A 6,000-nucleotide genomic window follows, 5' to 3' on the forward strand; every position below is an offset into this window, starting at 1 on the left:
CAGAGAGTTTTGTTCCCCGGAAGTGCTGAATGGACAAGTTCTTGAGTTGCCTTTAATCGTGATCTTAACATTTATCTTTAGTTATTTTGTTGTCCCACATGGGTGGGGCAACTGCATTAATTACGTATTGATGTCTACTATCATACATGTTAATTATATATCCAGGGGGAGGACCGTCAGTATACGTAATATCGTATGTCAGTACTGGGTGGCTACTAGATTGATCGCGTGTGTTCGTCTGTGTGTGTGTGTGGTTTGGTGGTCGACAGTGCTGTTCACACGAGCACGTAATGTTGAGTCGGCTAGTTTGTGAGGAGTGCTTAGGTCAGCGTTTGATGCTTGTGGTGGACAGTGAGTTAGTGAGTGAGGAAGTGGGTTATATGACTGGGCAATACTACTCGTCATGCATATGAGGCGTATACATATCGCTCTCCCCCTGGGGTTAGGTGGCTCCCGGCACCTAGGTTACATGGTTTACAAAAGTAATTCATATGGGTAATACATCGAGAAAAGGTTCAGAGACACAAAATCCTGGGTGATTATATGTGGAGATGGGGGGTTGTTGCTGAAGTGAATCTGAGGTCCCAAGGGGGATCATGAACTGTAAATAAGGGTAGCAATGTTGTGTCTCAGAAGATTAACGTTGTGTCTCACCAGATTACATGTTATATTAAATATCATATGAATGGTTTCACTATATATTTGATAACACTGTTGAAATCACTTTCTAAATGTTATGGCGTTCATGTGTTTTACACTCTCACTGTAGGGAGTGTCATTTTCTAAACACTGTTCTATGGTCAGTTTGGTGTGTCACATCGCACTTGTTTTATTTCATAGTATGTATATAGTTTCTCGTAAGAATTATTATGTTATTTAAGATATTGGGTGAGACACAAGAATAAACTTAATCTAGGTTTACAGTAAATCGGGAATGGGGGTTGAAAGGTTTTGGAGGTTTTTACTTCGTGCAACAGAATTTGGTCAATATTACCAGTATAAAGAGAATGATTACGAGTGAAAGGGCTGTGGAGGTATATGGCAGTACCTGTAGTGTAGGTCAAGTGAGTCCATGTCAAGAGTAGTCGATTTATTTAGTAGGTGTACCATGTCTATTTTACTTGGATTGATGGTAGCGGGGACCTTAGGTATGGGTGGTTAGGGATAGATTTCCGAAAGGGAGAATCTCTTGATCGGGTCTATAGGTATGTTGCTAAGAATAATTTTTTGAAAGATAGTTGATGTTCAAGGTGGGTAATTAATGATGTATTTCATTTTGGAGGATGAAGGTTATGTCTCAGTGAATGAGGATATGTTTATCTGACTCTCGCTAAGGTTATATTGGTCGGAAGGAAGTGGAGAAGTTTCATTAGATATGCGGAAAGGAGTTCTTATTGGAAATGGGCCATTTTAACCTCCACTGATAGATACATGACGTCCTGCATCTTCAGGGGCGAGAGCTAGAGTGCATGTTTAGTTGCGTCGACGCAGAGTCATGGGATGAGACTTGCGTTTGGGTGAGTTATGTGTGGTCGTGGTAGGTGGGTTGTTGATGGGAAGTGGGATTGGGTCGAGGTTGAGTTTGACCTTTCTCAGCTTCTCTCCATGTATGGTCACGGTTGTGTGATCGGAAGGATCTGTTAGTAGAAAAACATTGTTAGGGAGTGAGCTTGTGACTGTGAAGGTACCTAAGAACTTGGGTCTGAGTTTGTTAGTCCTGGTTGAGTCTTTGACCATGACAGTGTCACCAAGCGTTATGTCAAGTGGGATTGAGCGTTTGTGTTGTTTTGTCTTTGTCTTTTCCTGGGCTTCTTTCAAATTTGCTCTAACTTGTTTGTAAATGGTTTGCATACCTCTTTTGATGCAGTGTGTGAGGTTATCTAGGTTGTATAAGGGTGGGGGTGGTTGGTTGAATATTTGGCAGGGTAGGCGCATTGGTTGGCCAAAAATGATCTCATGTGGGGACATCTTTGTTGCGGAATTGACTGTGCTATTGATACTGGCTTGTACCTGTGGTAGCCAATCTTCCCAACTGTCCATGAGGTCGTTGACCAAGGGTCTGAGAACCTCTAGGACCTTGCGATTTGTTCGCTCAGTCAGACCATTTCCCTGTGGGTGGTATGCAGTGGCAAATGTTTGGTCAATGTTGTAGAGGTGTGCTATTTCGCGCATCACCTGGATTTTAAATTCTGATCCATTGTCAGATAACATTGTGTGTGGTATGTTGTATCTACAAAAGATATTGTTAACTAGGGCTTTGGCTACAGTCTCTGCTGTTTTGTCTTGGAGTGGTATTAAGATTGTGTATTTAGAGAAATATTCTACTGCTGTGAGTACATAGTTGGAACCTTGATGGCTCGTTGGCATTTTCAGTAGGTCAATGCCAAGTGTTTCCCATGGCTCAGCAGGGAGTGGGATGTCTTTAATGTTGATTTGTTTCGGGTCAGGGCCTCTGAATTGGTTACAAGTTATACAAGAATCTATGTGCGTGGTTATATCTCTTTTCATGTTAGGCCAGTAATATGTGTGCCTAGCAGTGTTTAGTGTCTTATCTCTGCCTGAGTGGCCTCCCATTGCACTGTCGTGCAATATGTGTAGGGCCTTGGGGACTAGGGCTCTGGGGATAACAGTAACCTCTCTGGTGTTAGTGGTTCTCCTTATGACTCCGTCGACCAGTTTGAGTTCCTCTATAGGGACAGGTGGTCGGGACTGTAAGGGGGTTTGTGAAAGGAGATGTTGTTTTATTGGAGACCATATAGGGTCTCTTTCAGTTTCATCTCTGAGTTCTTGCATAGGTATGCATGTGGTTTGGGTTATGGGGGTGATGTAGGTTTGTCTGCTCAGGCAATCTGCCACTACGTTAGCTTTCCCAGCTAAGTATACGATCTTGGGATCGTAATCAAGGAGAGTTGCTTTCCATCTAGCAACTCTCCCATGTAGGTCTTTGGAGTTAAAAAGATAGACTAGGGGTTGGTGGTCTGTTAGTATGGTAATCTTGTAGCCTAAAATGAGGTATTTAAAGTGTTTTAGTGCCCATATGATTGCAAGTCCTTCTTTGTGTGTAGTTGAGTAGTTATTTTCAGCTTTATTGAGGACTCTACTTGCGTAGGCTATGGGGTGCTCTTTGCCATTTTCATCTTTCTGTTGTAGGACTGCGCCTATTCCTTTAGAGGAGGCGTCTGTGTAAAGAAAGAATTCTTTCTTCATGTCAGGGAAGGCTAGTACAGGGGCTGTGGTTAGAGAGTGTTTCAGTGTGTCGAAACTTTGTTGTTCTGTTTCTGACCATTGAAATGGTTCGCCTTTCCTTGTGAATTTGGTTAGGGGGGAAGCTATGTGTGCAAAATTGTAAATATAGTGTCTGTAGTATGAGGCTAGCCCTATGAAACTTCGTGTTTCATTTGCGTTTCTGGGGGTTGGGAAATTGTTTATTGTATCTATTTTATCTGTGTTTGTATGAATCCCCTTTGCATCCACTTTATGGCCTAGGAAGGTGAGTTCCTTCATGAGGAATCTACATTTCCTTAATTGAATCTTTAACCCCGTATATTTGAGACGTTTGATGACAATCTCTAAAGTGTTAAGGTGGTCTCTTTCTGTGGGACTATATATAATGAGGTCGTCTAAATAGACGAATAATGAGACTCCTATCATGTCACTGAATATGCGGGTCATCAACCGTTGTTGGGTTGAGGGGGCATTCTTGAGGCCAAAGGGCATACGTTCGAAATGAAAGTGTCCCTTATCAGTGGAGAATGCAGTTACGGGTTTAGATTCATCAGATAATTCCACTTGCCAGAAGGCAGACATAAGGTCGATAGTGGAAAATTCTGTATTCCCGTTGCCAATGCCTTGTAGTACATCTTGCATGGCGGGGAGGGGGTGTGGGTCAGATTGAGTGAGGTGGTTGACTTTCCTAAAGTCCACAACAGGGCGTAAGGTTCCGTCTTTCTTAGGGACCAAAAAGAGGGGACTGTTCCATGGGGAGTCTGAATGGGAAATCACGCCTTGGTGTATCATCTCTTGTACACTGCTATTGACTTGGGATTTCCTACTGTGAGGAATGCGGTAAGCGGGGGTGTATGAAGGGGGGGTGTTAGTGGGAATTTGGATGTGATGTTTGATTATATCACATTTGCCTAGTGGTTCACCTTCTAAGGCGACAGCTGATCTATTCCTCTGTAGGAGAGCTAATAGCTCGTTATGAATTTCTCCGTCAGCTGATGTTATGATTTGGTCTGGATTGATAGGGGTGAGGGGTTGTGTTGGTCTTACTGGGTTGATGTGTTGAGGGAGTGGTTCCTGGATAGGGGAATTATGGAGGTGGACTGCGCAAATGTTAGTATTCTTCTTGATTTTACGGTGTTGGTCTGAGAGGTTAGTTAACATGGCTAAGGCCGTTCTATTTTCCTGGATTATGTCCCAAGAGTGTTCAATTGAGATGTTGGTAAGTCTAGACGTTTCTGAGTCAATTATGGCGTCCTGATGTCCGATTGCTCCGGGTATGAATAGTGGGACAGTCATGGAATGTCTAGGGGGAATGATGACTGTGTTAGACATCAATGCCTTTGAGGTGACAGAAGGGGGTGGTCGGAAGGAATAGCTGTTAGTTGGAATTGGAGTATTTGAGGAAGGGAGACATGAGAGAGATTGTGTGTCTGAGTCGGGTGTCTCAGTGACAGTTGGCTCATCATTCACATCTGAGAAGGAGATGTTATTTTTGTCTAGGTCTATAATAGTTTTCCATGTCCTCAATGATTTTAATCCTATTATACCTTGTTGATCGAGACTCCATTCGTCAGCTATGTGGAAAGGTGTGAAACCTACTTGGAAGTTGTTGACTTCTATGTTTAAGTCTATGGTGTCGTGTAGAGAAATGGTGCTCCCTTCTATTAGGAGTCCTTCCATATTGGAAAATTGAATTTGGGGTGGGTCATTTAATGCTTCATAGAGAGCTCTTGGGATGATGTTCAGGTTTGTTCCTGTATCAACCATCATGTCAACTGTGAGTTGATCTAAAGTCACTTTTAGGGTGACGTAGTTGTGTTGTGTGTGAGATATCCCTATGGTGGTTTGGTGCGTGAGGCTGGTACACGTTCCCCCAATCGGTGTTGAGTTGTGTGTGTCGTGTGGGAGGGAACTGTTTGTCGAGGGGTGGTGAACGGTTTGTTAGTTCTCTGGTGAGGATGTGGTTGTGATTTCTGTAGGTAACACTCTTCGTTGGAGTGAGTTGTTGTTTTGTGTAGGCTGCAGTATTTGTTTGGATGTGTTGGTGTAGGTAGGAGTGGAGGTATAGGGGGGGGGTGGAACTTGTATGGTTTGATATTGCACCTTGCATTGCGCATCCGTATGGGAGGTAGTACCATGAACTGAGCAAGGGATGGGGTGGTGTTGTCTGCGGGTATTGTTGTTGCTGTGTTCGACACTGGGCATCGGTGTGGGAAATGGATCCATGAACTGAGCAAGGGATAGGGTGGCGTGGTGCCTGTGTTTGCTTTTGTTGTTTTTGGTTGCAGTCTCTAGTGTTGTGACTGGGTGATGAATGGTAGGAGCACCACTTAGAAGGTTGTTCTTGATTGGTGGGAGGGGGCTGTTGTCACTGAAGGCTATTTAGTCTGGGGAGATAGTGGGGGGTGGATAATGATACATTGCAAGCATTGATGATGTCTAAGATATAGGTATAAGCTAGAGGGTTTCTAGTGTTTAGTTCCCTTTTGGAGGCTTCCTTTAAACACTTTGGAGGGAGTTGGGAGAGATAGAAACCTATTTCAAAGAATGTTAGTAAGTTTTTTGTGGTCATGACCTTTTGACCAAATTGGTCAGTGTGGATCCAAGGAGAGTTATTCTCCAGGTCCTCTCTGACTTCTTTAATTCCGTTTGCTACGAAATCCATAATGTTCGTAACGGAATGTGGTTGGATTCTAGTGTTATTGAGGAAAGTGAGAAGGAAGGTGATGTTGTTTGTTTGTTTGTTGTGAAAGACATTTAGAAGGTGGTGTTTAT

The sequence above is a fragment of the Oratosquilla oratoria genome, chromosome 31 (genome assembly GCF_046742065.1).
Source record: "Oratosquilla oratoria isolate Oo_2021 chromosome 31, ASM4674206v1, whole genome shotgun sequence".
Taxonomy (NCBI): domain Eukaryota; kingdom Metazoa; phylum Arthropoda; class Malacostraca; order Stomatopoda; family Squillidae; genus Oratosquilla; species Oratosquilla oratoria.